General features: G+C 33.0%; 2 long non-coding RNA genes across 6 annotated transcripts; both read left to right on the top strand.

The window, feature by feature from the left end:
• The first annotated feature begins 2,662 nt into the window (after positions 1-2,662).
• Positions 2,663-4,478, top strand: LOC111880936 (uncharacterized). Its single transcript, XR_008224845.1, has 4 exons — positions 2,663-2,956; positions 4,129-4,217; positions 4,303-4,349; positions 4,416-4,478. It is a non-coding gene; the product is annotated as an uncharacterized LOC111880936 (long non-coding RNA).
• Positions 4,479-4,566: 88 nt separating this feature from the next.
• LOC111880938 (uncharacterized) lies at positions 4,567-9,214 on the top strand. 5 transcript variants are annotated; one of them, XR_008224840.1, is made up of 7 exons: positions 4,567-4,619; positions 5,024-5,086; positions 6,338-6,450; positions 7,097-7,201; positions 7,292-7,373; positions 8,459-8,564; positions 8,653-9,214. It is a non-coding gene; the product is annotated as an uncharacterized LOC111880938 (long non-coding RNA). The 5 variants fall into 5 exon arrangements; XR_008224841.1 differs by having other exon boundaries at positions 6,850-7,201; XR_008224843.1 differs by having other exon boundaries at positions 4,571-4,619; positions 6,319-6,450.
• The last annotated feature ends 847 nt before the right edge of the window (positions 9,215-10,061 follow it).

The following is a 10,061-nucleotide window of genomic DNA, read 5'->3' as shown; positions in this document are numbered from 1 at the left end:
GTTTTCAATGAAGGGATGAGAAATTTCCTTGGCGGTCAATTTACACTTTCAATGGAGGGAAAATGAAAATTTCATCCGATGCTGGAGGGAAAGGGGAAGTCAAGCTAAAATTTTCACTAGATGCAAAGCGAAAGGGAAAACGAGCCCATGATGAAACTTAGGGCTAAATTAGCACATTAAACGTATTTTATAATCCTTTACGACATTATTAAAAAGTGCATATATCTTTCGTTTAAAATAAAGATAATATACTTTTTTTTAATGATTTAAATATATATATATATATATATATATATATATATATATATATATATATATATATATATATATATATATATATATATATATATATATATATATGTTTTGTGCCATTATTCTATCTATATATCATAAAATATAAAATGCCACTAAAACTAGTTTTTTAGTTTTTTTTATATGGCATATGCAAAGTGTCATTAAAAAGCTAAATTAGTGGTACAAAATCTAAATGCAACTAAAACTGTGTGCCACAGAATGGCTTTTTTTTTTTGTAGTGCTAATTTGTTTCTGTCTCCAAACGACGTAACACAACCCACATGACGCTGACGACGTTCAATCTTCCTCCTTCAGCGCCGCAATGTAATAAAATCACCGTACCGGAATGCAGTGCAGCTGCCCTTCACATTTCCCCCTCCGAACCCATTCATTTTTCAATTTTCCGGTGGTAGTTTCCTTTTCGACATTTTCTCGGATCCATTACCATTAAGCCGGTGTTGAAGAAACAAGACCTTTTAGAGCTGAATGTGCGTGACATGATCGGGTCGGATCAGAAGTTGTATGTAGTAGTTTGTGAAGTTTGCATGGCAGTATTTCGGAGCTCCATAGCTTCTGTATTCCAGGAGTAGTTCAATGGGTTCAGAGTCTTCCCGGAGAAGGTGAACCTTAAATTTGAGTGTCGGGAACGTGTTTCTAACCAGTCGTGTTAAGACACGTGGACTCGCCGGTCACTGCAATATTCTGGTCCTTTAGAAATTAAAAACATACACAGGGCCAAAAAACAGCGAATCATGCAAAGGAGCTAGCGTAGTGAGGAAGAAGATTGCAGCGCGTAAAAGAACCTGTAGAAAAATTAAAATTAAAAATATATATTTGAATAAAGGGTATAACTGTTAATTAACTAATAAATTATGTGGTCCAAAGAAAAACATAAGCGGAAGCATCAGCTTCCTATACGTTTGTGTACTTTAAAGTTGAATTACTTTCTCACTGACGAATATATCTCTTGTCATTTGCTTCTCCCCGTTAAAAAACTAGGAAACGAGTATTATTTCTCCGTATTTTCTGCCTTTCTTTTACTAAAACTTAAAGTTGTACTTTTCTGTCAGAGAATATAGTCCTCTCATGCCACTTCCCCCGTTAAAAAAACCATGAAAAGGCCGGATTCTTTACACAGCGTAACTACTTTATATATATGTAAGCCAATTTTGGAAAGAGTCATCACCCTTCACCAGAGCATTTAATTTTCCAAAAAATTCACCCTCGATCCTCCTCAAAAAGAGCCATATGCCTTCGGCCACTGATAATCCAGTCGACAAGGAAGAAGTTGTGGTCGTGGTGACAGAACCAACGACAGAAGTCTACCATGAAACGTTGATCACTCATCTCATACCATATTTGTTGAAATGCATCTGCTACATCATTAGTTTACTGGAACGTCTCGGTCGCCTGTGGATGGGGTATTACCCGCGAATATTTGGGGGGATCATGCTCCCATCCCCAATTAAATTTATTATCGTTGGTTTAGCTGCTTTTGCAGAAATGAAGTCGCAAGGGTCTGAATTTCCTTTCAAAACCCACCCTCTAACTATGAATGTCGCCATCGCGGGTCTACTCTTTTATGGTTTGGCTTCAGCTGCCCAACATTTCATATCTGCCTGCACACGTCTTGGTCCGGCTTCAGTTTATGCCATTGTTGCTCACTTGGGAAGGATCGGTTCTTTGTGCATTTTGGTAACATCTTTCGCATCATTGTTCTATCTTTGATATGTTCATCGCCATTACTTGATTAAAGATGCATACGTATGCCTATGGAGTGGGAGTATATTTTTGAAAATGATTCCTAGGATTATGTTTGTTGTTCCATGGAAGATAGACATGTCTCCTTCCAAAAAAAAAAAAAAAAAAGATATACATGTAACATTCTATAAGCCTAAGCTTATCACGTTGAATTTTTAATGTTTGTATTATAGGCTATTTGTTATTTATAATCTTTATCTTGTAAATTCTTGTATTATATACACACTTTAAATATAATGGGAATATCTAAGGTGAAATTATTATTCCTTATATGAGTGAGGGATTCAGAAATTTTTATGGTGATGACACCAACGGTCAACAATACACTCCTAGAAAATAGAGCAACAACGTCAGAATTTTAGCGACGGAAAATTCCGTCGGAAAAAAGCAACATATTTCCGACGATTTCCAACAGACAAATTACTATGATATTAGCAGCGTTTTTGCGACGGTTTCGCAACAGGATAAAATTGGTCAGTAACCCGTTACAACATTCCGACGGTTTACCGACGGAATTCAACAAATTTGAACTCCCGTCGGAAATCGGTTAGTGAAATTCCAATTTCTTTTTTACCTTTTTAAATAGCTGGGGTAATTTGGTAAATACACGTGAATGTTAGAGAAAGAACGCGTAGATTTTGCTCTACTTTCGCTTTCGCTTTCGCTTTCTCGTTCACACGATACTCTTGCTCCTCCCATCGCATCTCCGATCTGCAAGCCGGCCACTGCCTCCGCCAACGACATCACCTCCGACATCACCTCCGCCGTCACCCCCGGCAGCAAAGCCCCCCAGCTACTCCAAAGTCGTCGACGCATCATACCTTCTCCCTCCCACTGCCGGTCCAACCTGCAACCCACCTTTGTGAACGACGACCAGCATCTTTGTCAGAAGGTTCTACCAGTGAGTTTCTTCACATACTTCAATCACATCTTCATCGTCTGTAATTTAATTCGTGTTCTATTTTTTCGTTTGCTCCACTTTCATCCTGCTCACTTACCTATATGAACACAAGTATTTTGAGTACATTTAACAATAAATTTCAAGTTCTAGTTAGATTGATCTACAATTAAAACTGTAAAACCTTTTAGGAATAGTTAGGGTTTACTTAGAATGAACATGAATTACCTCTTGAGCATCACTTGATTGGTCCTCTGCTTCTTCCTTAAGGATCTCCTTAGGCGTTGAGTTTAGAGCCTGTTCCTCCTCTAAATAGGCCACTGTAGTAACATGCTCACCAGTTGATTCTTTTATATCCTCAAATGTTGCATCTTGTGAACTTGTAACATCATCCCCTAAACCTTTTCCTGACACATAAACCTCTTGTTCCTTTTCTTCATCTTCAACTTTGCTTGCTATTTCGTTCTCATTCAGACCGATATTAACACTGTCAGAAAGTTTTAACCCTTCTTCAGATTCAACCTTCTCTGAGACAGTCTCTTCACATACTTCCTTCACCATGAATGAATGACATTGGGCCTTTTCTGTTATTTACTTGATTAAATTACAATTACATGCACATTCAATCAACAATCAACATATGTGTGTGCCCAGCACTTTTGGTGCAAATAGATCACCCATGCTTTGTCTCCATTCTCAGCTCATTTATCACCACAAAGATACATAAGTGAGACAAATCACATTTTTAACAAAAGTAGCAGGAAATGCTTCCCACAGTACCTTTTTGTACCTGTTTTCATCTCATTGCCTGTGTCAATTCCTTGTTCCCTGTATTCCAGATTTTGTTTTATCATTGTCTACTAATCTTCTCTATGAATAGAGGCTAATGGTTTGTAATAGTCAGTGTGCCAAAGATATATGAAAATTAATAGTAGAAAAAACCTTATTTTCTGGATATCTTCATCTTCCTTTAGAGATCTTGATCTTGGTGGATTCTTCCCTTCCTTCAGAACTTAGAGTTTGTATTGTTTAACTGCAAGAAGCATGACGTGGTTTCAGCATCCAATTTCTTGGAATCTAATGTATCAGTTTGTTTGGCTTTGTCTCCTGCTTTGGCTTTTTTATAACTTTTCTAATAATTTTCTTTTTTTCACTACTGGTTTTCTTTTCTACAGAGTTATTGCCTTCGCCAGGTGTCTCAACCGCATTTTTATTCTCTATATCTAGTGCAGAATCAATTAGATCTGAACTCCCTCATTTTCAGGTTGTATGACTTTATCTTTTGCTATTTTTTTCAGTTTTAATGTTGACTTATCAAATTCAGACGCTTTCTTTGCATCCTTTTTCAGATCTTTGGGTGTCCCTTATCTGTGCAGAATCAATAGGGTCATAAAAGGTAAATTTGAAATACTTTAATAAAAAGAGATAAGTAACTTTCAGGCATGATAATATCACTTTCCAGGGCTTGTTAAACTTCTTGGCCACTGAAAATGGGTTCAACAGTGACAGGGTCACAAAGGCAAGGAAATCAAATGATTTATTTTTAAAAATCTTTTTCTATTCTTTTTCTAGGTCTTTGTATATGTAAATATATAACTAATCATGTATTTTGGTAATAGGCCGTAGAGAAAATAAAGGCTTTCAAGAACAAGTCGTCACAAAATCGGTAAGAGAATCAACCAAAATTTTTTTTTCAATCATTGTTGCCCAATCTCTTAGATTCCGTGCATTAGTTATAGTTCTAGAGGGTTTATAGCTGTTAAGAACTTAATTGAGTATGACCAAGAACTTTTTTGTAGTTCCCTGCACAAATGCTATGCAAAACTGCAGACTTTGTGTTAAGTAACATATGTGGTTGCTATATTATGAACTTCCTGATTTCGATCAACTTCAAATAGATATATATATACCTGACATTGCTATATTATGAACTTAATTGATTAACAACTGTCAATTTTTTTTCCTCTTACCACATACCTGACATTGGTATGTAATTTTAAAGTTTTTCTTGCTTGTATGCCTGACCTGTTATATAAAATTGTTGTGACTTGTAGTTTTCATGATATGCAGTTTGAAACAAGTGTTTTCTATTATCTTGAAGCTGGTGCAAATATAATAATCACATCTTAGCAGGTAAGTCTTTTTGTTATATTCTAAAATATCCATTCAATCATAACTATAACTATGTTCCATGTAGGATTTCAAAATATGATGTTGTAATTTCTAAACAAAAGTTGGATGCCATCACAGTGACAACCAAAATCAAATATTAAAGAAGGAAAAAAAAAGGCATTTCTTACAAAATCTTACCCCTTTCCAGCCAAACATTTAAACAAAGAAAAAAAACTAAAATAAAAATAAATTACACCAAAAAGAAAATCACTAACAATATCAAATGAAAACAAAAACCAAAACGTTATACTGTATAATAACAATAATTTCTTCAACAGAACATAACAATATTAGACTTAGTCTAAGTGGGACAACACTACAAGAAAAATGCTAAATAGCTACGGAAAGTTACTATGGAATCAAAATCCGTTGCTATTTTACTACGAAATATGCTACGGAACGACTTGTCGTAGCTATTTTGCTACATAAATGGTTACGGAATTGCATTACGTAGCTAAATCTTAAATAGCTACGTAAAGTTGTTACGGAATCTAAATTCATAGTTATTTTAATACGGAATATGTTACAAACCATTTGGTTGTAACTAATTTGCTACGGAAATGGCTACGAAATTGCATTTCGTAGCTAAATCTTGAATAGTTGCTACGGAATTAAAATTTGTAGCTAGTTTACTACAAATAATGCTACAAGTTTTTTGGTTGTAGCTAGTTATCTATGAAAATTTGTTACAAAATCCATGTATGTAGCTAGTTGGCTACATAAATGGCTACAAAATAAAAATCCTTAGCAAGTTAGCTATGAAATTAGGATCCGTAGCTATTTTGCTAGGAAATTTGCTACAAAATAAAATTTTGTAGCTAATCTATTATGGAATCTGTTACAAAAAAGGTGAATTTGCAAAATAGTTACGAAATCAAAATCTATAGGTATTTGGCTACGGAAAATTTCATAGTGAAATAGTTACGGAATATGTTTCCGTAGCAAAATATAGAAGATTTTTGAAAAGATATATTAAAGATGCACAATTATTTTTGAAAACTCAACAACAAAAATAAAAATATTATTTTTAATTGTTTTGAAATTTTAATTATAATATAATTTTTACATTATAATATAATTTTTACATTATAAAGAGGTAAATGCCCTTTTGATTCAACACAACATGAAAGTAGTGTTTGTAATAACTAAACTGTAAATGTTTGCTATCATTAATTAAAAGTATATATTTACAGGTTTTGAAATGTGTCACAGGAATGGAATCGGTCAAAAGGAATTGGAATTTGAAGAAATTGAAATGTGTCACGTGTTTGGTTAGAAGAGTTTGTAAGGAGAATGGAATTGAATTCAACTCCGTTCGTTTATAGGTAAATATCTACTTTTAGTTAACTAAACTATATATATATATATATATATATATATATATATATATATATATATATATATATATATATATATATATATATATATATATATATATATATATATGTCATTTTATCAATTAAATTTATTAAAAAAAAACGTTACATTTTTTTCCCAAAAACCAAAAAAACCTTCAACTTTATATAATTTTCTGAATAACCCCTCAACATTTTATTATTTTTTTCCAAAAGAAAAACACCTTCAACTTTATATCATCTTCTAGAAAGAGAAAAAGTTTATACAATTACAAAAAAAAAAGTGTTTCTTAGTGATACCTCGTATTTTAAGATCATGACATTCAAAAAAGAAAACTATAAAAAGAAAGGAAATAATTTTTTCCAAAGGTTTGCAATGAGGGCTCTTTCAAAAGCCACCACCATGGTCGAGACTTTTAATGGCGAAAGGCCCATCTTTTGCGTTTATCAAATACCATAAATCTCGGTTTGTAAAAAAGGATTGGCCTCATTGCAATTTCAAGAATATAAAGTATCTAAAATACCCCTTGACGATGATGGGCGAATAAGTCATTTTATGCGAGTAATATCCCCTGAAGATAACTTGCGTTTTATTGCTGTCAATGTTTGCATCAAGAACCTTTAGCCGATCGTCACCTGTCGCTTTTTAGTCGATCGTGAAAATTGGAAAATTGTCGATCACCTCCCCATTTGAAAATTGTCGATCTCGAAAAATTGGAAGGTACTATTGTGCAGTATTCAATTGGCTGGACTTTTTCTCTTTACTCATTATTTTGACCTAATTCCGCATTTCTCATTCCTCATTCCTCAGTTTGCCCAATCTCTACATACGCTGTTATCGATCGGACATCACTCTATAAGTAGATTTTTATCGATCGTCTTTGTCCTACCAGGTAACATTCTTCTCTGTTCTTCTGTATTTATTAGTTGATAATTTCACCTTTTTTATGAATTTGTTTCGCTTTGATTATCCTTTTATTTCGTTTGATTCTATGATATCTATATACATATAAGCTTGATCGATAATTTAAATGTCTATATTGATGATCCTTTTATTCCAAAGTCTATATTGATGATCACTTGTCTAGGATTATCCTTTTAGCTGATAATTTCGTTTGATTATCCTTTTATTCCAAAGTCTATATTGATGATCACTTGTCTAGGATTATTGATGCATCATGCATGCACAATTTTTTTTTTTTTTTTTTTTTTTTTTTTTAAGATATGATATAATTTAAATGTCTAATCCGTTACAGGAACTCTCCAAATTAACTGAAAGCCCATTTAGGAGTCATGTTCTTTGACATTTTATGACCTGTAGCTTAATCATCATATCTCAGATTCTCAGTTGGGAGCTTTAAGTGATGTTCTCTTACATTTTAGTTTTGTTTGCAAGGATTATGTTTTTGTTGTTGTTCTTGCATGTCTGTTCTCTCCTCATTCATAGAGGACTTGCTTATTTTGATGACAAACTTCATGGATATGATGGTGGATGATCTGCTTTGAAATTAGGGTTTATTGGTTTAATGTGTGGTTTCTAACACTTTCGTAATCTTGAACTTGGCAACATGCAAGAAATTAACATCAACTCTGTTGATGTAAATTCTGAAATCAATTGGTAGATTGTAAGCTACTTGAAAGAATACTCAAGTCCATTCTACAATAACTAGTATTCCATATTGGTAGGACTAATTAGGAGCCTTTTTTTATGGCAGAGTCTGTTAATTAATGTACATACAGATGAAACAGAATTTGATTTCTTCCAGATTTCTTTGATGATATTAATTATCCTAAACAACTCAGTTGAGATTGCTATAGCAGCTATATATGCTTTTCCAGTAAAATGAAAAGCCAGGCATTGCAAACGATCCTGACATGTTTCATGTAGTCAAGTAGCTTCATACTTCCTCAAATAGATAAATATACAAACTTGGTCCCTGTAGTACTTTAATATTGATTTTTTTTTATATATATGTAGAAGAAGCTTTGGGGACATGATCCGGCACGCATGAACTATTCTTGTATACACACACTAAGAATCACGATAGAGTGACTTTTTTAGTTGACAAAGCTAAAAAATTCATGTAAGTTTTATTTTTAATAATTTCATGTAAATTTTATTTTGATTTTTTTTTTTGTATAAGTTTTATCAACACAATTATAAAATTATAGGTTGATTTTATGGAACGATGTGATCGGTTGGAAGCAATAGGAGAGGAAATTATTGAGGACAAACTATTTTATGATGTTGTTGGGGGACATGATCGAAAAAAAAGATTATATGGATTTGGCTCATATGGAAAGCGCATTTGTTCTAGTAAAGGATCTTCTGAAATGCATCGCGAACAATACGAGGATAATAATGCCGAGACAAAAGGCGAGATTGAGAATTTGAAGAAGTTAGTTGAGACGCAACGCGAACAATACGAGGATATTCAACAAAAATATGAAGATGTTCAGCAAAAATATGAGGATGCTCAGAAAAAGAATGTGGAGTTTCAGCAGAAAAATGTGGATGTTCAAGCAAAGTTTGAACAACTTGCACAAGCAATGAATGTCATTAACACATTGAGTGAACAGGTCAAAACTTTTATTAATCAATGATAGAATATTATGTATCGAATAATGTTTTACGTTAAATTTGTATCGACTTTTGATATTGAAATATGTATCTTTTGATGTATTTGATATTTCTTTTAGTTTCTATAGAAATACATTGTTATTTTTGGTTTTATATTAATTGTCTTTTTGTAAATTGATATAATAAGTCAAATTAAATAACCGAATTTTATAGAAAAAATGGTATGGAACGATTATTAACTACAAAAAAGTTGTTACGAAATTTGCTATGGAACGACTGGCTATGGAATTTGCTACGGAACAATTAATTACGGAATTTGCTACGGACCAATTAATTACGGAATTTGCTACGGACCAAATAGCTACGGAATTTGCTACGGAACAATTAGCTGTGGAATTTGCTATGGACCAAATGGCTACGGAATTCGCTACGGACCAAATGACTACGGAATTTGTTACGGAACAATTAGTTACGAAGTTTGCTATGGACCAACTGGCTACGGAATTTGCTACAAAATTCATTGTTACGGAATTGTGATAGAAGTGTGTTGTAATTGAAATGCTACGGATAGACGGCGTAGCAACGGCCATAACAAAATTGCTACGGAACTATAATTTCGTAGTTAAACATTTTGCTACAAGAAATTTTACTATGGAAACTCATTGGAAAATTCCATAGCAACTTCCGTAGTTATTTAGGTTTAGCTACGGAACTACATCATTTTGCTACGGAATTTTTCTGTAGTTAAATTGAAATTTTCTTGTAGTGCAAAAACTAACTGCAATTAGTTGTCCCAACAATATGCTTTACAATAATCAACTTTTTTTTGAAAAATTATGAAAATGTAGATGTAATAGGAACATATGACTCTACTAGTATATACTACTCGGAAAATAAGAAAAAACGTCATTTCGTTGATCAACTTCAACAATACTCAGGTTATTTAAAGTTGATTTTGATTTTTAATTTTTGATTTTTTGGCTTAACTATCAAAAATGAA

The sequence above is a fragment of the Lactuca sativa genome, chromosome 6, assembly GCF_002870075.4.
Source record: "Lactuca sativa cultivar Salinas chromosome 6, Lsat_Salinas_v11, whole genome shotgun sequence".
NCBI classification, from domain to species: domain Eukaryota; kingdom Viridiplantae; phylum Streptophyta; class Magnoliopsida; order Asterales; family Asteraceae; genus Lactuca; species Lactuca sativa.
This window is presented reverse-complemented; position numbering and strand designations above follow the sequence as displayed.